This window comes from Chanos chanos, chromosome 13 (assembly GCF_902362185.1).
Source record: "Chanos chanos chromosome 13, fChaCha1.1, whole genome shotgun sequence".
NCBI lineage: Eukaryota > Metazoa > Chordata > Actinopteri > Gonorynchiformes > Chanidae > Chanos > Chanos chanos.
The window spans coordinates 5,853,672-5,880,310 of NC_044507.1; the positions used below are offsets into that span (position 1 = coordinate 5,853,672).

At 42.2% G+C, this 26,639-nt stretch overlaps 1 protein-coding gene across 1 annotated transcript in view; it reads left to right on the forward strand.

Annotated features, from left to right (window-relative positions):
* cdh13 (cadherin 13, H-cadherin (heart)) overlaps nt 1-26,639 on the forward strand; it is a 236,598-nt gene that overhangs the window by 103,024 nt on the left and 106,935 nt on the right. The gene's annotated exons all lie outside the window — the stretch shown is intronic.

Below are 26,639 nucleotides of genomic sequence, written 5' to 3' on the forward strand. Positions count from 1 at the left end.
TGCCACACCTCGAGCTCCCAAACCTCTGCCCTGTGTGACCCAGGGAATCGCGCAGAGCCGTGTGATTAGCATGAACGGGGCTGCCTCACGGCCTGCTCCGCTAGCCCTGCTGTTTATGGACAAGTATCATCATTTGAAATATTATCGTATTAGAATGAAATAAACTCAAAGTTGTAAATAGAAATGACACCAGAAAACTACAAACACAGTTAGGTGTATGGTTGTGTGATCTGTATATACATACATAAGTGTGTGTGTGTGTGTGTGTGTGTGTGTGTGTGTGTGTGTGTGTGCGTGCGTGCGCGCACTGATATGAGTGTTAATGTGCAAAAAATGCACTTGTTGTTAAAACAAGCTCAGAAGTTTCTATATATAATGGAAGACACTGTCAAATGATTTTTAGTGTAGAGTCATGGTTTGGATGGCGCTAGATAGACTGCAGAAGGAAAGCGTGGGGGTTTCTGACTCCTTTACCGTGTGAGAGTCTAAGTCTGATGATGACAGTTGTGGAAACAGGACTCCAAAGTATTTTTTCAGCCTCTGAAGAGATTTTTCTCTTAACTCAGCCATGAATATTACAGCTTAGTGACAGTCCTTTTAGTATCTGTTTTTCTTGTTTTGTCGTTGTTGTTGTTGTTGTTGTTGTTGTTTTTTTTTTAATTTCTTATTTATTTATTTTAGACGTGTCCGTTGTCATTCTTGTTATGTTGTCTCCCAATAAATCACCCAGGAAGTGAAGCATTTGGGCAGTCAATGAAATCTCATCTATATTCTTTACGCTTTCCTGGGCTGTCGAAATGAGAAAGTCAGTCAGACACAGCACCGCCCTCAGAGGGCTCTGAAACTAGACTTCCGTTTCATGTTCCCTCCATCATTTTCCAGCCGGTCCTGCCCCTCCTCCATCATCCCCCGTTCTCCTGCTTCCTTCCTTCGGTCTGGTTTCCCTGTGACCACCGCAAACTTCAAGACACCAGGAAGGAGTGGTTTAGAAAAGTTACTGAAAGGATTTGATTTGTTCACAAACACACACACACACACACAGACACAGACACACACACACACACACACGCACACACACACACACGTCCGAGCAAGCAAGCAAACACACACAGAGACACACACACACGATGATGGTGCAACGGGACAGATAAGAGATCGTGAGAGATCCGTCTGAGTGTAATGATGTATGCATATGTGTGTGTGTGTGTGTGTGTGTGTGTGTGTGTGTGCGCGCGCGTGTGCATGTGTGTGTCGCTTTGAGTGTCTTGAAGCATATCTCTGTATAAAGAGACAGCTAAGATCATATCAGCATGTCTCTCCATAAACAGCTGCTCTCCACTCCTATCATTACAAAACAAACAAACACATCAAATTACATCTCTTTCAAACTCACCTTCAGCAGGCACGAAAGAGCTGTAGACTAGCCAGTCCTCCATCCGTACAATAATCCAATATATTCTTCATTGACTCTGAATCTCACTGCCTGTCTTTGGGCTTCCTTTCTTTGCGCCGAATCTATGAATTCAGCTCCGTAATGTGCTAACCCATTCCACCGCTATGACGGGAGCAAAATCGACGCGTAATAGAATCACGAAATCAAAACTTGGAGCCTCGGGAAAGGCCTCCCTCCGTTTGGGGCTGACCTAACTCAGTTAGGCAGAGGAGTTTCATCTAATCGCCAAAGGAGGAGATGCAATTTGGCTAAGGGACGTAATAAAGTTCTTTGGCTGAGTCCTCTGAGGGTGTTTGGACGGAAGAGGTAGAGAAGATAACACCCAGACGAGCTTGGTGCTTTCCTAATGTCTTCCACAGCTCCGTGCCAGGACACAGCAGCGTGGGACAGTCAGGGACTCTCTCTGGCTCTCTCTCTCTGTGTTTGTGGAGCATATTCAGATACCCAGAGAGAATAGGGCGACTCAGCCAAAGCAAACCTTTCACTATGTGTCTGTGGAGCTCATAATCAGGCTCGAAGGGAGATGACAACAAAATAAATAAAACATTAAGCTCAGGGAAGAAAAAATAAATAAAGATTTGGTTTTTTTTTTTAGATGCTTTATTGTTCCTTATTGAGTAAGGATTTATTGCTAGTAGGTCTATTAGAGTAACTGTCCCCGTCAGCATTGAAAGATCCTACATGTGACTTGTAATTACTGTAATTACTGTCCTCTGACCAAACGACATATATGAAATTGTTTCTCTGCTCTAAATCTAAGCTCTATCTATCTATCTATCTATCTATCTATCTATCTATCTATCTATCTATCTATCTATCTATCTATCTATCTATCTATCTATCTATCTATCTATCTATCTGTTTGTCTATCTATCTATCTATCTATCTATCTATCTATCTATCTATCTATCTATCTATCTATCTGTCTGTCTGTCTATCTGTCTATCTATCTATCTATCTATCTATCTAGCTATCTGTCTGTCTGTCCGTCTATCTATCTATCTATCTATCTGTCTGTCTATCTATTTATCTATCTGTCTGTCTATCTATCTGTCTGTCTATCCTCTTAGCCACTCACTGATCCATCCATCCATCCATCCATCCAGCAGCTGAGTTTCAATGTTGCCTTTTACACTGTGGAGTCTCTTTAAAAGCAGAATGTGTGTGTGTGTGTGTGTCTGCGTGTCTGCGTGTTAGTGGGTGGCTTAGCGCTGTCCGCGGGGCTCTGTTGTATGTGTGTGTTCTGTATTGTGTATGCAGGTGTGCACAGTGTGTTTCTTTTCCTCCCTTAATGTACCGTATTTGCCAGGCAGATGTGCTCGGCAGGGCTCCTCCACGGCACACACACAGTCTTCAGAGAGTGCAGTAGAGTAGCGGAAGACCAGTCCTCTCCTCTTTTGTGTTCAGCTTTTCAAAAGACTCCATTCAGACGTGGAGTGTTTCTGTGTGTGTGGCCAGGGAGGGAACGCATAACATAAGAAACTCAAGGGGTTTTAATGCATTCTACATTAATCCTGATAGGGCGGATCTTGATTCTGACACTGCTTTGGGTCGACTACTTATTCCCCCGTCAGAGCCCTGCTCCTCAGCACCCTGCAGAGATCTGTCAGTGCGGGCTAATACCACAGGTGATGAAAGATAGACTTCCACAGGAGAGAGGGCTTTTCACTGACAAATCACTGCATTGCCTCAACTTCTACCTATCTACACATGGCCGAGAGACACACAGAGAGAGACAGACAGACAGACAGACAGACAGGCAGAGATGGAGAGAGAGACAGAGAGAGACAAAGAAACTGAGAGAGAAAGAGAGATAGAGGGGGAGACAGATGGACAGACAGACAGGTACTTTTAATAAAATGGTAATATTACCCTATTCTTCTGGAACAATAATTGTTTGATTAATTTATGTCAATTCATATATATATATATATATATATATAAAAATATATATATATGTATATAAAGAAGTATTTGCAGATGTATACCCCCCCATCCCTCTCTCTCTCTTTTCTTTTATTTGTATGTAGTTGTGTGCATCTCCATACGTGTGTGTGTGTGCCTGTATGTGTTTGTACCTGCTGCATAAATATGTGATGTGTCTATTGGCCATGCTCTGGTAGTGTGTGTGTGTGTGTGTGTGTGTGTGTGTGTGTGTGGGATGGGGAGTTTAGGAGGGGGTGTTAGCAGCACTGCCTGTAGGGAGGGATGTCACACTAGTTTGACATTTCTGTGCAAACTGATAAGTGAGCAGGCAGCCAAACTCTGCCTCTCTAGGCAAACCTTTACTCTCTCTCTTTTTTCCTCTTTCTCCATCCTTTTTCTGCCCTCTCTTTCCTCAGCTCTTTAAAAAGAGAGAGAGAGAGAGAGAGAGAGAGAGAGAGAGAGAGAGAGAAAAACCCATCACTGCTTCTTCTTTCTCTCCCTTTCACTTTCTGTTTGTTCTTAAAGACACCGTCTGCGTTTTCAACACAAAAACGGATCTGAAACCTGTACTCGGTTCTGAATGTCGAAACCGGGCCATTTGTTCTGTCTCGGCTGTTCAGATTCCTCAGTAAAACAGCGTATAGGAGACTCCTGCTCTGTAATTGAACATGATAAGGAGCAAATGAGAATGCATATTTCAGAACCATATTTTTCTTTTTTCTTTTTTTCCCCCCCAAACATTACTGGTTTAATTTATGATACTATCAGAGCTAATTAAAGTTGGCTGTCCTGCTGAGTGTAACGCTGGTTAAATACACGCCTCCTGCTCTCTCCTGAAAACTGACGACTCTGCTTAAGACCATGTAAACACACGAATGAAATGCTCCCATGAACGCTACAATGCATGCACGCATACACACTCTGACACACACACACACACACATTCACATACACATCACGCACACACACATTCACGCACATACATTCACATACGCACATATACATTCAGATACACACATATACACACGCACACATCATGCTCACATAATGATTTATGTGTTCCATATAAAATATAAATAAATAAATGGATGAAAAATGTATTACACACATACACACACACACACACACACACAAGTACACACACACACAGCCACACACACACACACACACACCATGCCCACACAATGCTTTGTGTGTCTTGTATAAAATATAAATAAATAAATAGATGGAAAAAGTATCTGTTTCATCAGTTTCACATCACTAATGCTAATCTCTCAGAGTCACTGGAGTCCTTACTTTAACTTTGGATCTGATGTGTTATGACAGAAGGGTCCCTCCTGCTCCTACTACAAAGTATAATTTCTGCACTGAAACAAACTCAGAGCACCTCCCTACCAACACAATTCCTCAACTCCCTCTCTGAGCACCTCCCCACCAACACAATTCCTCAACTCCCTCTCTGAGCACCTCCCTACCAACACAATTCCTCAACTCCCTCTCTGAGCTCTTCCTTATCAACACAATTCCTCAACTCCCTCTCTGAGCACCTCCCTACCAACACAGTTCCTCAGAAAAGCCCTGCAGGGTGAGGCTATGTCCCAGGCAATCCTCCAGTGGAGGAGATCCAGTGAGTACACAGGCCTAATCCTGTCCACTGTGTCTCTCCAGCTCAGAGTGTCATCAGGAGTCTGATGAACTGAATCATAAATGTGTGTCTACACTAGAGCTCTGACATATGCTTCATTAGCTTGGCCCTTCACTGCAGCTGGGGCTGCCCACTGGCCTGTGTTCGTATACAGTTCACCACCTCAGAGGGTGTATGGCAGATCTCAGCAGTGCAAACATACAGGCAGACACACACATACACACACACACATACACACACATACACATACACACATTCACATACACACTCACAAACACACACGTGTGCGCTCACACACACACACACACACACACTCACACACACACACACACTCGCATGCACATGCACACGCACACACACACACACACACACACACACTAGCATGCACACACACACACGCACACACACACATACACGCTGACTCTGTCAGAGATGAGGAGTGGTGTTGAGATGCCAAGCCGTCAAGTCCACAAAATAAAAGGCAAAAAAAAAGACAGAAAGAAAAGAAAAAAAATCAATACTTAATTGCTGGGACAGGCCTCTGCGGAGGGCCAGAGCACAGCAAAGCCTTGATTGATCCACCACTGAAAATGACTTGGCTGAGAGCGACACCAAAGCCAGCAGGTCATTTGTACCATAATAGCATCCTGTCTGTACCATTAGAATTTCCCTACACACACACACACACACACACACACAGAGAGAGGGAGAGAGAGAGAGAGAGCACATTGTCTCATTATGTACCCCACTCCTGGGTGTCACCGGTTAAATTAGTGACCAACACCACACCCTGTCTGGCCACGCGTGTTCCCCCCTCCCCCCCATCTGTCCTCTAATCCTCAGTGACATCTTTTCTATAGTGCAACTGTTTGTGCCCTCTTACATCATGCTGCGATGTCTAGACCACGCTGTGTGTTTTACAAGACCAGACACTGGGCTGTGGCCATTTTAATGAGTTCCTTTAACATCGCTCTTTCCCCCCAAAACAACTCAAAGCTTTCAATCATGTATTCTAGAGATTTAAATAAGAATATAAATAAATACATTACAACAACAACAACAAAAAGAAAAACAACAACAAAAACAACGACAACAAAAACGGCACACCCACTGGCATAGCAGTCCAGAGCTTTGAGTAACTTTGGTGAGTTTGGTGGTGGTGTGTAAAATTTTCTTGAACTCAGACTTGTACATTTCACCCTAGCTTAGTGTTTCATTCTTAACCCAACGCAGAAAGCTGTTTTGGCTGCTAATATTCATATTAATCATCTCTTCAAAAACTAGTCTAATTGCTGAAAGCCCTGGAACGCCTGGACTGTCAGGTGTTCGCTGGAGGTGTGCAGAGGCGCTTCTCAGAAGACAGGTTTCCTTCTTTTTTTTTTTCTTCTCCAAGATGGTGAAGGCTCATGGGAGTAGTGACACAGGTGTGTCAGAGTCTTAGCAAGCGTTGAGCTGCAAAGCGTGATACACACACACACACACACACACACACACACACACAGCTGTGCACAGCTGGCCAAACTGTCACTCATGGGAGCAAGGGGGAGGCGAAGCAGCCAATCCTGTGGTAAGCTCTGAGACTAACTCTCTCTCTCTCTGTGGGTTTATTATCATCATGCAGCCAAAAATGGTTTTCCTGAGCGATCTATCTGCTTTGCATTCCCACCGCTCATCTGCATGACGGTATTTCATATCGAAAATAGAGTTAGTTTATTCTCTCTCTCTCTCTTTCTCTCTCTCTCATTCCTTTCCCCCCTTCTCTTTCTTCTTCTGTTTCTTTTTCTTCATCTTCGTTCTGATTTGATTTGAAATTCTCCAAATACTTCTTCATTTGAATATATTTGATGATTTCGATGTAAATCGTATCGTGGAGCATTTGTGCTTGATGCGTTGGCTCACGTCATTTTGGAAGCTAAATTGCATCATTACGGTACATTCAAATGGGCTTTTCTCACTCCTTCTCTAACTCTCTCTTTCTCTCTCTCTCTCTCTCTCTCTCAATCTCTGTCTGTGGTCCTGGGTGAGTGCTATGCAAATCGGAGAGGATTCCAGAATTTCAGGGACAATCAGTCCGGCACTGTGTCTCAGAGATGGCTCTCCTGTGGTTTCCCTGTGGGGGTTCCGCTACACGAGCGCTGCTAATCTATTAAAGAGTTTCTATTCTCCTTTCACCACGAGCCCCCCTGCTCCACCACACTCGATTATCTGTCCCTTTTTCTCCCAGTCTACCGTGGGAGAGACAGAACCAGACAGAGACAGAGAGAGAGAGAGAGAGAGAGAGAGCAGAACAAGACAAACCAATCTCACCCCATCTCCCTGTCCTGAATCTCTTATGACCCACACTACTTAATGCCACTTTGGTGTACCCAGTTCACCCATTAACATCATCTCCAACCTGTTGTTTCACTGCAACACTGCAGCAGTCCTCTCTCTCTCTCTCTCACACACACAGAAGTGGGCCACATCTGCTGCTGTTGTGGCTTAAATGGGGCAGGTGAACAACAGCTCTGATGAGATGCGATTGAGCGAGAAAAAGAGAGAGAGAATGAGAGAGAGAGAGAGAGAGAGAGAGTTAGATTATTGTCCAGTCTCTGAGGGGGAATGTTATACCTGTTGGTGAGATGCTGAGTTCTTTTTGGGCTGGTTGGGTATGGTTCCGTCTACGTTCGTGAATCTGTTCTGCCTCTCTTGACTCATTCCCCATCAAACCGCTGTTGGTGTGTTGTGTGTCAGAGTGGCTTTACAAACAGGGGGAGGGGGGTAAAAAAAAAAAATCAAGATCAAAGCAAAAAAGAGGGTAAATACAAAGTTTATCAATGTCATCGTTGACTTAACTCCTGCTAAAACATCCCAGATAAACTCTAAACCCTTATCTTCTCTGTTCTTACACAGTAAATGTCCTAAAACATATCTAACTATTCTGACACTGTACTCAAACAACCCAAGCCCTCCCCAGGAAGGAGGGAAACGGGGGGGGGGGGGGGGGGGGTCACTCATTTCAATCTCAGTTCCTCTCCAGGTTTCTTCTTATCTTAGTCAAAGAGATCCTCTGCATGCCGCTGTTGCCTTAGGCTTATTCGCTGAGTCTGTGAGGCTGGGTTCTCTGGGTAGTAACTTTTTGTTAAAGTCTCCAACAGAAAACCCTACTGAACTCAACTGAACCAAACTGAATTGAATTGGACCGAAGTGAATTGGAGCATATTGGAAAAAAAAAAAAAAAATATATATATATATATATATATATGCTTTGATGCTGTTTTTGTCTATGTTACTCATTTGATAGTACAGGTGGAGCAGTGCTGAACCTCTCTGTCTCTCTCTCTCCCTCTGTCTCTCGTTGATTGCTCATTTCAGGGTCATTCCTCCCCTTGTTCTCCGAGTTAGGTCCGTTCATTTGATATTCAGTTCGTTCTGCAGGCCGAGGCGTGATGGTGAGACCTGCTGTAGAGATCAGCCCTTCAGAAGTTTACTCAGAGCAGAGAAAGCAAAGGGACAGCCTGCTGTGTGTTCCTACTCACCTCCTCAAATTACCACCACCAAGACTTATTTGAGTTAAGATTCTGACATTATTAACACAAATAAAACTCTAGTTCCCCCCCCCCCTCTCTCTCTCTCTTACTTTCTCTCTCTCTCTCTCTCTCTCTCTCTCTCTCTCTCTCTCTCTTTCTCTCGCTCTCTCGTTCTCTCCCTTCTGTTTGGCTTTGAAAGAGGCTCTGCTTTAGAAGACTTCTCAGAGCGCTCTGGTCTCAGGTGCTTAGCTGCAGGGCTTCAGTCCACATGTGCTTTGGGGCATAAAGACTTTGATTGAGTATCGATCTGGGATCTGTCTGGACACCATGTGACCCGAGCCGAATTCTCGCCATAGCAACAGGGAGGAGTTGTGCTGGTATGGAGACAAGGCGTGTCCTTCATCCGGTCAGGGAAAAAAAAAAAAAAAAAAGAAAAGAATTAATGCAGGATTTCAGGACTCTGTCTTGTTGTAATGCACAGGTTAGTGCTATGTCTGGCCCCTAGGATCTGTACACAGGCCGGCTGATTAGAATCGGCCGGCGTGAACCCAATGGCTCTGGGTCTTTAGCCTTGGAAATGAACCTTGCTAATCAGTCTTCTCCAGAGCTGACCTTCTGCAGCTGGGCTTTGAGTGATTTTTATTTACGGTTAAGGCTGTAATTATTTCCCAGTTTGAGCTGGTAGATACAGTGTGCATCCAGTCAAAACACACACACACACACACTCAAGTACACTAACGTCAATCTGTTTGATAAACAGAGACGGGACTGGATCGATAACTTAAGCTGAATTATCTCTTTTAAACTCGCAGCGTGGACTCGGGAACGGTTTTTTTACACATTTCACAAGACAGCGGACGAAAGAAAAACACAAAAAAGTCAGCACGTTCCATAGAACATCGTAATATTCATTCAGCAGAACATTTAAGCTTATTGGACTGCTTGTTTTAGGTTTTTTTTGTTTTTTGTTTTTTTTTTTTATTGTATAATGAAAATGAGTCAGCAGCTCCAGATTTGTAAAGTAAATAGATTTGCTTACGGCACAAATTTCTTTGTAAAGCCATAAACGCGGAACCACGCACACTTTTTTTTTTTATTACATTTTCATTTTGCACAATGAAACTGTTCTTTTTAAGTGCTGAGAATGAATGAGGAAAGCCATAGGTCATCCAATTATCTTTCCATTCAAGAAAGAGAGGAAGCAAATGATTAGAAATAGAGGATAGGCATGAATAGAGGGATGGAGAGATAGATTGTTGGAGCAGAGTGGTATTCATGAGGTGAGAGCGGTTCTGAAAACGTCATCTGAAAAAGCGGAGAAAACAGTAGAGGAAAAGAAGTGATGCTAACAAAAAAAAAAAAGTTCTTTTTTTTTTGTTCGTCATCCAATGTCAAAAAGAACATCCAACAGCTAACCTAAGAATCCGCTTCTTAGAAACAGATTTCAGATCTCCCCTGAAAGTTGAGAGCTAAATGCTTCATAAATGAAACGTGTTTCATTTTTTAAATTTTTTTTATTTCTTTCTCTACTTGTCTGACAGACGGTGGAATAGATTTGGCCTCAGTACAGGATAAAACAAAGCAGAAGAAATGGAATGCTGTCATTCTTACAGTTCCCTGAAGTTTTTCTTTTTTTTTTTCCCCAAACAAAACCTCTTTAAATTACAACCCCCCCCCCCCCCCCACACACACACGCACACACATATCCCTTCATTTTTCAAGATATGTTCTTATTTGTTTGTGCCCTCCCCATCCACCAAACCCAAGGGAAACACAAGTACAGCCTTTCAGTTCCAGACACCAGTGAAAGAGCCCCTTAATTTCATTGTGGGCCTTTTATGGCTCTGAGCCTTGTTGTTTTGAACATCAAAATGATTCTCTGAGAGTTCTCTGGAGACCTGCTTTGGCTGTGCTTTGGTTAGTTTATGAGGACAAATGACTGTCATGTGGATCAGTGTGGGAACTGGAGAGGCACTCTAGCAATATGACAGAAAGGTAGATAACTCTCGCTAAATCTCAGCGGCTACTGTTGGACTTTTTTTTTGGCTGAAGAGACATTTAATTGGCCGTTTAGAATCGGGGGAAATCGACCTAATTGTAGGACATATTTGTTTGCCTTGAGAGCTGTTTGTCCCACTTTAAGTCAGTGGACTGAAGATTGGTATCATTCTTATTCATGGACATGATGTTGTTTATAATCTTTTGAAGAACAATTTAAGACAAATGCTGAAATCCAGCAGGAAGAGGCATCGTAGTTTGTGTGCTTGTTTTGTAGTATTCATGTTCACATCTATTGTTGCACCAACTAGCTGATTTTGATCAACCTTTCAGCCAATCATCTTCACCGCCTCAGTCACATGATAGTGTCTTGTACTGTGTGATAAATGGCTGGGATGATAGTGACATGTTTCCATAGTGACATTTGGTATGTCTGCATTTTTTTCGTGATCTGACACGTGACTGTGTTTTCACTTTAGCTGATGTATTTTCAGCTCCGTTCATTAGTCAGAGGTGCAGGTTTATGATATTTCGGATGGAATTATGAAAAGCAGTTTGTCCTCTTGGGTTCTAATTTACAGCTGAACCCTGAACCCGCACTGATCTCAGGACAGTTTTAGAAGAGATTAAATAATACATTGCAGTGTGTCATCTCCTTTAAACTTTAAAGTCAAAGCTTAAAAGGGAAACTTTAAAGCTGACTCAGGCCTGCCTTCAGTCAACTTCAGACATGTTTCCAGAGAGTCAACTGGGCAAAGTGTGGACACATCGTGTGAGCCGTTACAGACCTGCTCATCCACTCTGCATGCCACTGCATCCAACCAGCTTCCTTAAACCTTTTACTTTGGGGCTGAGATAGATAGATAGACAGATAGATAGATAGATAGATAGATAGATAGATAGATAGATAGATAGATTATATGTATTATAGAGGACCATTTGACTTGGATTCCATTTTATATATGAATATTCTCTTTTTCCCTTTAGGGGCAGATTCATTCATCTTCCCTTACAGATTCATTTCATCTGCTTTCATTCTCTGTCTTTTTGCATTTTATTTCAACCCTGCAACACTTGATAATTGAAGTTTACTGAGGCAGTGGAAGAGAGAGTGAGAGTGAGAGAGAGACAGAGAGGGAGAGAGAGAGAGAGAGAGAGAGAGAGAAGGAGAGAGAGAGACAGAGAGGAAGAGAGGGGGAGAGAGAGAGAGAGAGAGAGAGAGAGAGAGGTGCAGCTTTCCTCTAGACTTTTTTTTTCTCATTTGTTTTTCTGTTTTTGTTTTTTTTTTCACTGAGTGTAGGATTAGACTGATGTGATGTATCCTTGCCATACGACTGACAGCAAGAAAATAGAGTTGAAGTGGGGCCTTGATTTTTACCTGAAGGCCAGATTATCCTGCAGCCTCACTGATTGCAACACTGAGCAAAATTACGTTACACAAAAATGTGCACATCCTGCTCTTTCTTTAGTCCAAACACATGCCATCAATCCAACTCTAAATTCAGTTATAGTGAGCAGCACTGTGAGCATTTTTCCCCTGCATTTACAGCGTGAGGTATTTCTGCATCTATACATATCTCAAACTATTCAAAACATCAGATTTCTTTGTGGAGCATGTACCCCTGCCTTCATACCTTCCATTTTTTTTTTTTGAAAGGGGAAAAAAGGAAAAAGAGAAGAAAAGAATGAGAAGAAGAAAGATTAGCCGCGGTCTTTATTTGTGAGTGACATTTTGTCTCTGCAATCTAGGTTATCTAAATTAGAATCCTGTCCTTGCTAGACTTTGTTTGAAGGATTTTTAAGGTGAGGGAGCTTCCTGCCAATCTGAAATGACTTCCTCTCGCTCCTTGGCGCACCAGGAGAGAGGAGAGTCTTTTTTTAGATCCTGTTTGATTTCCAGTGATAGCTGAAGAGATTAATTATGACGGAGTTCTCGAAAAGTCACTCTTATCAACTGTTGATCATTAAGGGAGAGGAATTAATGACTAGTAATTATTATATAGTTACTACTATGTAATAATAGAAGAAGTCATAAATTCGACAAAACATAACTTCCAAAAAAAATTTTCCCCAGGGTTCAAAACTTCATCTTCACCCTCCTGTTTTCTTTTTTTTCTCCTGCTTTTTAATTTGTTTTTAGGAAGGCTGTTTTCTTAATCTTACATGTTCCCCTGAATGAGCGCAATAAAAAAGAAGAATAAGCTTTAAAAAAAAAAAAAAAAAAGTCAGTTTTGTGTCTTTGTAAGACAAGTCCTCCAGAGATCTTGAAGAGCTGGAGTACATGTGGCCTGAGTCCCCTCACCCCTCACCCAATACAAACACACAGTCAACGCGGTGGAGAGAGAGAGAGCGGTGGAGAAGGTGGAGGCTTCGGCGTGTGGCCTGATAAGCCTCCTTCGCTGTCCCCGTCCCTCGTGACCCAGGCTGAATTATAGAACTGACCTCTTTGACTCCAAGCCTGCCTCGGGAATCAGCCATCTCTTGTTTCTCTGCCACATGCCTGCTGTCTGTTTCTCCCCGACCGGTCTGCTCTGACACGGCTCCCGAATGCTCCGTCCGCCGCCCTGACAAGGTTAGACACGGAACTCAAGCTGTTCTGTCCGCGGGAGGTTCTCACGTTCGACGTCTCCTTCCCATCACTCAGACGTGCCAGCCCCTGACGAGTCGCTCCAGCGTAGACACAACACACAGCGTTTCTGTCTCGACCGAGTCAAAAAGTTAACAAGGAATGCAAAGCGGTGGCCTATTTCTTTTCTTTTTTTCTTTTTTTTCTTTTCTCCTCTTTTTTTCCCCCTAATGCAACTTTTTGGTCTTTCTGTTGATTGCATCAGGGAAGCAGAACATGCCCAGTGTGATTGAATGGTGAGAGAGAAGTTCATACATGGTGTATTTTTTTGTTTCTTTTTTTCTTTTTTTTTTTATTTCAGGCTTCAATTTCCGGGTCATTTTTCTCAAGCTCAAATTAAGGAGAGACTTTGATGACATATTGCTTTAATGATGGGTTGCACTCACTCAATGCTTGGCTTTGATGCAGCTGTTTTCGGACATGTTGAGATGGTTCTTCTGTGTACGATGTTGCCCAGCTCCCAATTAAGTGTTTCAGATCCTTGGTGTCAGATTTGGTGAGGGCATGGGTTTAAAAGCGAGAAGCATTTCTCCTGGAACAACATTTTTGGATCAAACAAAACCTATAGCTTAGATCAAAAGAAAGTTCAAGTGGTTCTCGTGCTACATGAACAAAGCAGCGCAGAGAATTAAAGAAAAAGGAAAAGAAAAAATCTTAATAGGCGTTAGCATTAAAATGTCACCTCAGAAAGTAGTTTCCATGGTACCTGTAGTCAAGGCAACCTAGGAAATCATTATTCCATTACACGTTGTTTTGGACCCAACTTCACTTTCAGAAATATGGCTTCACCACCTATGGTTTTTCACTTATCAGGTTTTGCAATGCACAGTGGGGGCTGTTACTGGTTTTCTTTTGTTACACTGCCTAAAGCACTCGGAGCCATCGGACGTCAGAGGGACAGATGGAAAACCGAGGCTTGATAGTTGGTTGGGGATTTAAGGGTCGCTCATTCTATCCATAATACACTCACTATGTCATTCCAGATAATTCATGCCTGTAAATATCAAATACATTTTGTTCTCTAACCTTAAATGGCTTTTCAAAGCATGACTGCAGTCTACTAACGCAAACTCTGCGTTTTATCATTATTATTATGATGATGATGATGATGATGATGATGATTTCTCAGATCCTGTGTTTAAATTATTAGTATTTACATTGTTGCATTGTCTTGTGAGGTTCAGACCGGAGTGTGCTGATCTCACAGGTACACGCATTATTCACAAATTCCTCTTATTCCTCTTATTCCTCTTATTATATATATATGAATCATAATAATAAGGAGGAATAAGAGGAATTTGTTCAAAATCAACATTGCTTTGTCATTGATGAGGGATCCTTTAAGGCGACCAGAACCATGCAAACACAGTTCCACCATGCAAACACAGATTTACAGATTCGTTAGCCCGATTCAAGAGCGTTCTTGACTGTCTCTACTCATATCTCAGCAGACATTTAACTTCTCTCGACCACTCCAGGTTTCCCTGAGCTGCCCGTGTCTCCTAATGATTTGTCAGAAAGACAGTGTTGTTCAGACTGAAGTTAGGTTTCACGAGTGACACTCTTCCCTCTCTGAAATATTCATGTTTTTTTTTTTTGCGTTTTTTTTTTTGCCTGGTGCTGTTGGGCAGTGCGTGAGCTGGTTTAGAAATGAGTCTCTCTCCCGTGTTTGCCTGAGTTGACTGTGCATTTGTGTGAAGATGTCCAGAGCCTGGCTGCCTGACTGGTATTTATATATGTCACTAGTCCGTCTTCCAAAAGGGCAAAAAATAAAAAAAACATATTAATATTTATCTGGAGGAGCTGAACAATCATTCACAAAGCTATTTTATTTTATTCTTTACAAATACAATCAAAGTATTCAAATATCAAAAAGACCCCAATACTAAAACTCCATGAAACACTAAATCACTGAACTGCCTTTTTTTTTTTCCCTTTTACAAACTGCGTATTTCAAAAGGCACTAGGCGTACAAATTACACTTCCTGTTATTTTGATACAACTGTATGATACACACACACGAGCACGCACACACACACACACACACACAAACAAACAACAGTCACTGGCTTCACACTGAGTTTTGCTCAGCTGCAGAACTTAGTTATCTCTAAAAAGAAAATGTCAGTGTGTACAGTGTGTAGTGGCGCTGTATAAGGTCATGTGCAGGTACAACACTGAAATATACAGAGAGTGAAAAAAACGAATAAATAAACATTCGTGGACAGGGAGTGTGTTCACTGCAAGACTGGAGCTGACACGACATGAGGAGACATCACATAGGACTTCATTAAAAGCAAATATTAAACTCATACTGACATCTGAGGGAGGTTTAATTGACTGACTATCTCAGGATAGCACTTCCCCGCCCTCACTGACTCAACGAACTAAAACATGTAGTCTTTTCACTGCCTACATACTGCTCGCCAGAGCATATGCATCTTTTCATAGGATTTCTTTCAAGACTTCCCTCTCTCTCCCTCTCTCTCTCTCTCTCTCTCTCTCTCTCCCTCTCTCTCTCTCTCTCTCTCTCTCTCTCCCTCTCTCTCTCTCCCCCTCTCAGATAGGTCTTGACATGTCTTATAATCTCCTTACCTTAACATTCATGCTCAACTTTCAGCTATACTATGATAATATTGTTTCCTTTAATCCAAAATGTGCAGATTATCCAGCACCTTAAAAAGCAGTGCACACATTATCCACCCACGCTCACAGAGAAGAGTGAGGGCTGAATAAACAGAGCCTACCTTTCAGACAACCTCTGCTTCTGTAAGACTCACGTCTAAGACTCACGTCTAAGACTCAACCTCTGCTTCTGTAAGACTCACGTCTAAGACTCACGTCTAAGACTCAACCTCTGCTTCTCTAAGACTCACGTCTAAGACTCAACCTCTGCTTCTCTAAGACTCACGTCTAAGACTCAACCTCTGCTTCTCTAAGACTCACGTCTAAGACTCAGCCTCTGCTTCTCTAAGACTCACGTCTAAGACTCACGTCTAAGACTCAACCTCTGCTTCTCTAAGACTCACATCTAAGACTCAACCTCTGCTTCTGTAAGACTCATGTCTAAGACTCATCCTCTGCTTCTGTAAGACTCATGTCTAAGCCTCAACCTCTGCTTCTCTAAGACTCACGTCTAAGACTCAACCTCTGCTTCTCTAAGACTCACGTCTAAGACTCAACCTCTGCTTCTCTAAGACTCACGTCTAAGACTCAACCTCTGCTTCTCTAAGACTCACATCTAAGACTCAGCCTCTGCTTCTGTAAGACTCACGTCTAAGACTCACGTCTAAGACTCAACCTCTGCTTCTCTAAGACTCACATCTAAGACTCAACCTCTGCTTCTGTAAGACTCATGTCTAAGACTCAACCTCTGCTTCTCTAAGACTCACGTCTAAGACTCAACCTCTGCTTCTCTAAGACTCACGTCTAAGACTCAACCTCCGCTTCTCTACGACTCACATCTAAGACTCAGCCTCTGCTTCTCTAAGACTCACGTCTAAGACTCACGTCTAAGACTCAACCTCTGCTTCTGTAAGACTCACGTCTAAGACTCAACCTCTGCTTCTCTAAGACTCACGTCTAAGACTCAACCTCTGCTTCTCTACGACTCACATCTAAGACTCAGCCTCTGCTTCTCTAAGACTCACGTCTAAGACTCACGTCTAAGACTCAACCTCTGCTTCTGTAAGACTCACGTCTAAGACTCAACCTCTGCTTCTCTAAGACTCACGTCTAAGACTCAGCCTCTGCTTCTCTAAGACTCACGTCTAAGACTCAACCTCTGCTTCTCTAAGACTCACGTCTAAGACTCAGCCTCTGCTTCTCTAAGACTCACGTCTAAGACTCAACCTCTGCTTCTGTAAGACTCACGTCTAAGACTCAACCTCTGCTTCTGTAAGACTTACGTCTAAGACTCAACCTCTGCTTCTCTAAGACTCACGTCTAAGACTCAACCTCTGCTTCTCTAAGACTCACATCTAAGACTCACGTCTAAGACTCAACCTCTGCTTCTCTAAGACTCACGTCTAAGACTCAACCTCTGCTTCTCTAAGACTCACGTCTAAGACTCAACCTCTGCTTCTCTAAGACTCACGTCTAAGACTCACGTCTAAGACTCAACCTCTGCTTCTCTAAGACTCACGTCTAAGACTCAACTCTAAGACTCAGCCTCTGCTTCTGTAAGACTCACGTCTAAGACTCAGCCTCTGCTTCTGTAAGACAAGTCTAAGACTCAACCTCTGCTTCTCTAAGACTCACGTCTAAGACTCAACCTCTGCTTCTCTAGGACTCACGTCACCTCCACTTATTTACTTAACTCTTTCCTGCCATCTTCTGGAGTCTTGTTTTTTTACTTTTTTTTTTCAATGCAATGCTTTCCCCTCCTCTCTTTTGTAAGGAACTCAAACTTTGTTGAATTAACAGGTTACACTCAGTTCCTTTCTTCTTGGCTGAGAAATTTCTAGAAGTCTGGTAATGTGGGCAGCGCTTATATCTGAGGATCCCTGTTTTTCTTCTTTTTTTAATTAAAATGACCTGAAATGGTTCCCCACTGGCCTCCTGCGTGACACTCTGATTGACTTCAACAGAAAAAAAAAAAAAAAAAGACCCTCCTCCCAGTCGACCAGCGTTTATTCACTTCAATGTCTTCCTTCACCCTCCCTCTCTTCTCTACGCTTATCCATACCTACCTGTCCACCTCTTCGGGCGTCCCTTTTCGTCCATATCTCGTTTTTCTCTTTCTCTTTCTCCACCGTGCTCATTTGTTCTCTTTGTGTCTTCTTTGTGTCACCACTCTAACCCCCCCCCTCCCCTCCTCACCCCTCCTCCCTCCGCCCACCCGCCCCCACCTCATATCTTTCGTGTATTGATTGGTTCCTGTGCCTTTTACTTGCGGGTAATGAATGTTGGCTAATAGGTTTGTGGTTTCATCTGTGCTCCAGAGTGACTGGATTGGAGTAGGGCCTGGCTTGGTAATTAATAGACTCGTCTTTTCAGAGTATCTCATTCTACTGTTTTCATTCAGCCCTGGCCAAAGCAGGACCGTCCATTTTTCTCTTTTTATTAATTGCATATCATGTATTCGGAATGGATTCCGACTTGACAAAAACATTAGCACAATGAAGAATACAGCTGTAACGTGAGAAATGGTATTATTTGATTCGGTTTGGATACACGGGATCTCGTGTTTGACGCTGTGGGGCAGGATCACTACCGGAAATCTCTCTCTCTCTTCTCGTTTTTAGAAGAATATTTTTATATACAAGATGGAGATGAACCTGCTGAACCTCCATATACTTCTTATGTAGTTGATTTGCTCTAGCATTCATACACTTTACTATGGTTTTAGTAGGGCTGTCGATCGATTAAAAAAAAATTAACTACTTTATCACATGGCGGACTGTGATTAATCTCCATCAATTAAGATTAAAAACTTTTTTTTTTTTTTTGGCCTTTTTTTTTTTGTGTAACTTTAACTTTAAATGAAACAATGAAATGATACAGAGTTGTAAACATAAAAATAGAAGATACATTTCAGAGGAGAGGATACATTTTTTATGTCTTTATTCACAGAGCATTCACAGAAATGATGAGTTGGACCTTCACTAGTTTTGCTCAGAGGCTCAGTGGATGTAACCAAATCCAAATACGTTATTCGGGAAAGCAAAAATAACGTGATGGAAACAGATATTTCTACTACCCGATGTGGATTATTATGATTATCAGGGGAGGGGAAACGCATGATTGACATGTCTGTGCATCAGCCATTCTGTTTCTTCAAATCGATCCATATCATTGCGGATCTCCAAGATAAAAATGCCTGTTCTGTTTGCAACACAGGACTATGATTTCACTAACTAGGCGTTTCATTTACTACAGATTATTGAAAAGTGATCGCTATGTTCTGTGGTGGCCCCCACCGAGGCCGATGCGGGAGCTGCTAGCGAGACACAGGCCTGGTGTGGCAGCGGGTTTACCCCCGCAGGACGAAGCCTGTGGTTTTTTATGTGTTAATTTCCCCCATTTTAAAAAAACCCAGTTCGAAAGTCTGTCATTTACTACAATCTATAGAAAAGTGATCGCTATGTTCTATAGTCGCCCCCACCGAGTCAGCGCTAATTACTGCTGTAAAATAGTAATTCTCTCTGGCGAACTGCAGTAACGGTAACATATTAAGAATCGCGAACGCAGCATCGTTGGAATTTAAGACTATTCTCTTCAACTGAAGGATATTTTTCTGCATATCTTTACTGTAAATAGTTTGTATTTCCTATTCAAAACAGAATCTTTCCATTTATAAAACATTTTTTTTCCAGTTTCTGATTGTCCAGTAAAAGGAATGGGTGGTAGTGGGGTTCAGACAGTTTACAAAACTTAGTTTAGTAAAAAGTAAAAATGAGAGAGAGAGAGAGAAATTAAACGAACAGTATGAGGATGTGGAAATATATTTCACAATTAATTATATGCCAATATTAAATCAAATTGATGCTTTGAAGGCACAAAAATCACATATTAAATCGCATATGAATATTAGGTTAGAAAATACAACAGTTTTGCCCGATTTAATGTGACTTCCGGTATAAACCCCGTCCACTTCCGGCATATTATCCAAATACACATACAGTAGCCATTTCTCAATACAGAGTGCGTCAAGTATGGACTCCTGTCCTAGAGACAGATAATTTTGTTGGTTGAAAAGATACAGATACAGATAATGATGTCTCTTTACACATTTAGAACATACAATGATATTTCTATCAAATATTCCATTTGTCTTATATTTGAACAGTTCTTGCAGAGGGCCGACTGGAGCTTGACTGTTTCTAAATCCATCCCAAAAGTGGCGCGTGTATGACTTGACGGGTCAGAGGTCGAGACATAGATTAATTGCAGTTTTTTTTTTTAACGCATGAATCTTAAAAAAAAAAAAAAAAAAATCACAAAAGTTAACGCGTTAACTTTGACAGCCCTAATTTTGAGTAATATGTGAATATGTAGTCTTTATGACAACTCGCCGAGCGAGGCTTCACACATGTTATTGGTTGTACATAGTTTGATCTCCATCCATTTTTTCGATCTGTAAAAAAAAAGAAAAAAAACAACAACTCATTTTATATGCTGCTGTCACTCTTCTGTGTTTGTGAAGAATGCATTATGGGTAATGTGGTTCAGTAGAACCATAAGCATTATAAATGTCTATATTTCTAAAGCACGCTTAAAAGATGCGTCTCCTCCTGACTTCTCATCACTATAAAAAGATGTCATGGAGGTGTCAGACATGTCAGAGCTGGATGACAGATGTTCTCCACTCTTACAGATGTTACCTTCAAAGACCTGTCAGATTTACACCATCAACCAGAACTGCACCACGGAGCTCACGCAAGACTGTGACACACATCCTACGGCCTTTCCTTCTTTCTTTCTTTCTTTCTTTCTTTCTTTCTTTCTTTCTTTCTTTCTGTCCCTCATCCTTGCTTCATTTCTCTGTATCTCTCCCATTCACTTATTCTTTGTCAGAAAGCTGTGTTCTTATCTGTGTTCTGACAAGTAGCCAGTTCTAGTTCTCTCTCTCTCTCTCTCTCTCTCTCTCTCTCTCTGTACAGTCTGTGTACTTCCTTCTACAATTTCTGTGTGCTCCCTTTCTCTAGCTATACAGCCGAATTGGATTGAACCAAATTGGACTGAACTGAATCGGGACGTAGTGATGAAGAAGAAGTACTTTATTTGTCACACACACACTGAGCATTGAGCAGTGAAATGCAGCCTCTGCATTTAACTCATCCTAACACCACTGAGCACACACACACTCGAGCAGTGAGTGCACACACACTAAGAGCAGTAGGCAGCCTTTGTCAAGGTCACTGACAGGAGTACTAACCCGGGAGCACCTATCCTGTTCTAGTTTTGTGAACCTGGAGGAAACCCACACAAACATGGGGAGTACATGCAAACTCTGAACAGAAAGGTCTTCTTGCTGTGAAGCAACAGTGCTAGCCACTGAGCCAGCGTGAAGCCCACTGTGATGAGATATATTTTGATGGTTTGCTGGCCTGACAGTTCAGGTGAAGCACGGTGTTGAGCGGCAGCCCTCAGTGTTGGAGGTCACAGAGGTAGAGAAGGATCCTGAGTCTGTCACTCCAAAAGTCTCACTCCACGTGATTGGAGAATAGGAGGCTACCTGCAAAACAGAGAAAAATGGTCACTTCACCCCCCCCTCTCTCTCTCTCTCTCTTTTTCTTTCTTTCTCCTTATGTCTCTATCTCTTGATCTATTGGTTTCTATACTCAGAACTATGTTTTAAAAGAGTTGCTTTGTTATCTCTAATGAGGGTTTAAATGTCACTGTGTTTTTGTTTTTTTTTTTCTGTTTGAGCATATGTAACTGCTATAGCAGTGTTTAATCTCCACTCCACCCCGATGGAGAAGGTGTGTGTTTGTTTGTGTTTTCGGCTGTTCTTGTTTTGTGTTTATTGAGAGGAGGCGATGGAAAATGTCTCGGCTTTGATTTGTTATCTGCTAAAGTGCTGCCCATCACGGTTCTTTGGTGATGCAGCCGTGTCGAATCCCGCTGTGTGGTATCTCATCGGGAGAACAGAGGAGGGAGAAATTGGACTTAGACACAGCACTTCAAAGCCCCTCTGTCGCTCTCACATCTGCACATTTTAAATATCACACAGGTTGGGTGGTTCGCGTATTAAAGGAGGTTCACTTGTGTGTGCCTGTGTGTGTGTGTGTGTGGGAAGGTGTGTGTGTGTGTGTGTTTGTGTGCGTGTGTGTGTTCACATGTGTGTGCACATGTATTTTCCGCATTAAAATTTTATTTTTGTGATGGTAGGGAGCAAAACTAAATCAAATGACAGATACTCAGAACACAGCATTGCCTTTAATTACAATCTTTTCTTTTCCTGTAATAGAAAAAGAGAGAGCGAGAGAGAGAGAGAGACAGAGAGAGAGAGTTAGAGAGAGAGAGAGAGAGAGAGAGAAAATGACTATGTGTAGCCTTGACTGTCATTGGTGGAGATTTCTTATCTGCTTTGAAGAACAAAGCCACTGGCTCCCAACGGATATTCCTTTTGTTCCCTTTACTGTCAAAACATATTCGTAGTTTTCATATAGTATTTTATGGCTGTGAAAAAAAAAAAGCAAATGAATAAAAAAAAAAAAAAAAAAAACATTAGATGAACTTTTTCTGGAAACTTTTTTTTTTCTTTTTTTCTCATGTAGTTCGGTTTCACTTTGCGTCTAAAGGAACCGGGCGGAATATGTTTGCATTGACGGATTGGGACAGTCGTAACCTTGTTGAGATGAGATAACCTTTGCGGTGGAAGGACAAGGGAAAGCTCTCTGGTTTAATCTTTTGTCTGGTGATGGGAGTGATTCATCGACTTTGAAGAACTAAACCGGCGCTCTGTCCTATCCCTTTTGCTAGATGAATGGCACCGTATTCTTACAGAACGCGCTCAGAAACAGGCACTTCGGTAAAAAAAAAAAAGAAAAGAAAAGAAAAAGTCCAATGGGAGACATTAAAAGTACCGTAAAGTAAAGTGTGTGTCTGTCTGTGTGTGTGTGTGTGTGTGTGTGTGTGTGTGTGTGTGGACAGTTTTAATTAGCAGTGAAGTCTATGGTCTTTTTCACTGTGTTTTTATTAATCAGGCTGGCCATTGTCAGGGACTGATTGCTATTGAGATGCCCTCAGTATGCTTAGGGAATTTAAAATGTTTGACAAAATGAGAGAAAGAAAAAGAAGAAGAAGAGAAGGAGGAGGAGGAGGAGGAAAAGAAGAAGAAGAGATAAAAGATAAAAGAAGACATAAAAGAGAGAAAAACTCTGAACAAGTTCTCAACATATAAGCACATTTTGATCAAAGTCCATCAGAAGTGTCGGGGAATGTGTGTAAATAATGACCAAAAATAAAACTCTCCCTCATTCTCTTTCGTCAAGATTCTCTTTGACAATATCAGCTTCCTTTTTCATTGTTTTCCAAGCGTCGGAGCATCTGACGTGGACATCCGAAGTTACAGTACAGAGGCTCCGAAATATCAGATTATCTTCTGTCTGTGGGAGGCTTCATAAGCTTTTTTGCTAAGTCATGGACTATTTTAAGTTAACTTCTGCGAGAGATCACGCCCCATCTCACTGTTTGTTTGAAGTCACCTGATATAAAAGGGCCTTTTCAAGTCTGTGGTCCTCCCTAACACTTTGGCAGGAGAGATAAATTGCCTTTGATGAAATGTAAGCAATGGGAGGATTCAGACTCACTGAATGTGTTTACAACCTAAACTCTCTCTTCCTCTTATTTCAACTTCCTCTTTTCTTTTTTTTTTCAACCCTTCATATCTCTCTGACCAGATGAAGCCTGGTCAGATTGTCTCTATCTCTCTCTCTCTCTCTCTCTCTCTCTTTCTGTATCTCTCTCTCTCTCTCTGTCTGTCTCTCTCTCTCTCTGTCTCTCCCTCTCTCTTTTATGCCCTTGAGAGCTACTGGAGCGAGTCATAATTCTCGCTGGAGTCTGTCACAGCCCAGAGGTGTTCCATTCACGACGTCAGAATCCCAGACAGGCCGGCGGGCGCGATACGGGCACCTATGGGACATCTTTATATAGCTCACGGGTACGGACAGCCGCGTCTTCACGGCACGTGCTGGTACAGTTAGCTTGAGGGGAAAATGCCACGAGCGCATACCATGAGTGTTTGAACAGCTATCCCCAGCGCATGAGGGCATTTGTCAAATCCTTTCCTAACACTCTTTTTTTTAGTGAGCTGCAGGGTATGAAGGCCAGGCACGGCGTGTCGACTTATTAGCAGAAGTTCGGGCGTCTGAGTCGGCTAAAGAATGGTATCAGATGACAAACGGTCATGAGGAGAGAGCCATGAAAGGGAACAGGGGCTTATGGAGAAAGATGAAGTTATGTGCAACATGGCACACGCAGTACATGTGATTATAGTATGACGGTGTAACCAACCCCACAGGTCACAATGAACAGGATCATATCAATAACATGTATGGACAACATGGGATGATTCTGTTTATTTGGGGGGGGGGGGGTCTGTCAGTCTTTTTGTCTGTGTCTCAGTGTGTGTCTGTCTGTGCTTGTGTGTCACTGTGTGTGTGTCACTGTGTGTTTGAGACTGTCTGTCTGTTAGTCTTTTTGTCTGTGTCTCAGTGTGTGTGTGTGTGTGTGTGTGTGGGTGTGTGTGTGTGTTCTCTGAGAGACACAGAGATTGAGAGAAGGATAGCGGCTTGCAGTCTTCACTGTGTGTCATGCAGCCCTGGTTTGACTGATGGGCAGTAAAGATGACAGGTTTGACGAGTCAGCCATTGGGGAGAATTTCACTAACTCACACCTGGGACAACATACATCTCACTTAACAACTGTCCAGCCCTGTGGTCCAGCGGGTTACCCCACTCACTCAATCAGACCTGCCATCCATAGGACAACAGTCACATTCAACCGCTTTTGCCCTGACTCTCAGCCCTTACTGCTGGACCATTCCAACCGAACAGTACCTAACCTGCACGTATTGTACACTGGTCTCATTTTGACATTTTATTTTTTTCATAAAAAAATGTCAGCCACAGTTGTTTTAAACATTTGACGGTTTTATTCATTTTGTTGTCTTTCAGAATACTTTGCCTGTGTAAGCATTAGTGTGAGCATTACTTTGTCTGTGTGCGTGCATGCATGCGTGCGTGCGTGCGTGTGTGTGTGTGTGCATGTGCGTGTGTGTGAGACTGTCTGTTGGTCTGTTTGTCTGTGTCTCAGTGTGTGTGTGCCTGTGTTTGTGTGTGTGTGTGTGTGTGTTTGTGTGCACTGATAGACTAGGCCTCCCGCTGCAGTGAGAGTGTCTGGTCTGGCCAAGTTGAATGTGACAGGCCTGCTTTTGCTGTGCTGGGCAGAAAACGCAGCCAAATACAGCTTAGGAAATCAGTGACTCCTCACTGGAGTCTGACGGATGGCACACACAGGAGCCAAGGCTTAGTGCAATACCCTTCCCTCCAGATCTCTACAGTAAGGCACAGTGGCTAAAACACCAAAAAAAACACACACATACACACACACGCACACACACACACACACACACACAGACACAGACACACACACACGCACACACACAGACACAGACACACACACACGCACACACACACGCACACACACACACACACACACACACACAGACACAAAAGACACAGGATACACTTCAGGGCACCATTATCTATTCTATCCATGTAACTTTGTTAATGTGACAAGTCAAACAGATCAATATAACATTTGTCTCTGAGCTCAGAAGATTCTGGAATGTTCCTGGTGTGGGACCAGCAGATCAGCAGTGGGCTGGCTTTAGTCTTCTTTTTATTTAGGATTCTTCTGCTTTCAGAGGGAAAAAATGTCTGATGTTGTCTGAATGGCCTTGCATCTCGAAGGCGAGATGCGGGTTTTTTTTTCTTTTTTCTTCCTTTTCTGTTTTTTTTTTTGTTTGTTTTATTTGACAGTTGTGAAGTTGACAGGGATGCGTGTTTAGTTTCCCTCTTTCCTTCGCTCTTGTGAGACACTTCTCAGTTGTCCTGGTTTGAATTTTTTTTAAGCCAAGAGAGGGATAAGATTGTGAAAACACAGTAAACACAGTAAATAGAAGAGATGAAGAGGAGGGCCTATTTGTTGCGATCATAAGATGATTTGTGTTTGTACTTTGGATATAAACTGGAAGTGGGTGGGCTTTAAACTAGAGGTGTTCCAAAACTAAAATAAATAAATAAAACTAAAATAAACTAAAAACTAAATAAAATAAATAAAGCCACTGCCGGTGATACAGTGATAGTTGTCATACATCTTATATGTCTCATCCCATTAATAAAACCAAAAAATGTTTTGAAAAATATCTCAAATAGTAAAGCTGAACAATGGCAGCCTAAACCTATGTGTTAAACGACAGCATCCCGAGAAGTCAAATGGTTCAATATTTACACAGAAACCAACTTTAAAAAATGTGATAAATTCTCACGGGATAGTGAACCTACACACACAAACAACACTCTAACCATCAACACCACCATCCCCACTACACTACACTTGTGACTGTAAACTGGCAGAGAAAAGAGCGTGTTTGATAATATGCAGTGCTGAGGAAAATAAATAAATAAATAAACAAATAAACAAACCATGAACCAAGCAGGAATTGGTATACATATGCAAAGCTGAAAACCACGTAGACAATGTATACATTTAATCTCTACACTCTGAGCACAAACCTCAGTGCAGTTGACTCTGTCGTCATGTGTCTAGGGGGGAATAGCACTAACGTGTTGTGATTATGATTATTAAAATAAATTCACCAGTGAGTTGTAATTTTGGTTGAAGGTTTAAGACACTTTACCTTTCTCACTAGCGCTACTTCAGTGTACAGTATAAACCATCCAGCAGCATTGAACTGACTTGTTGCTACCCAAGCATGCTGGCTATGCGCACGCGCACGCACACACACAC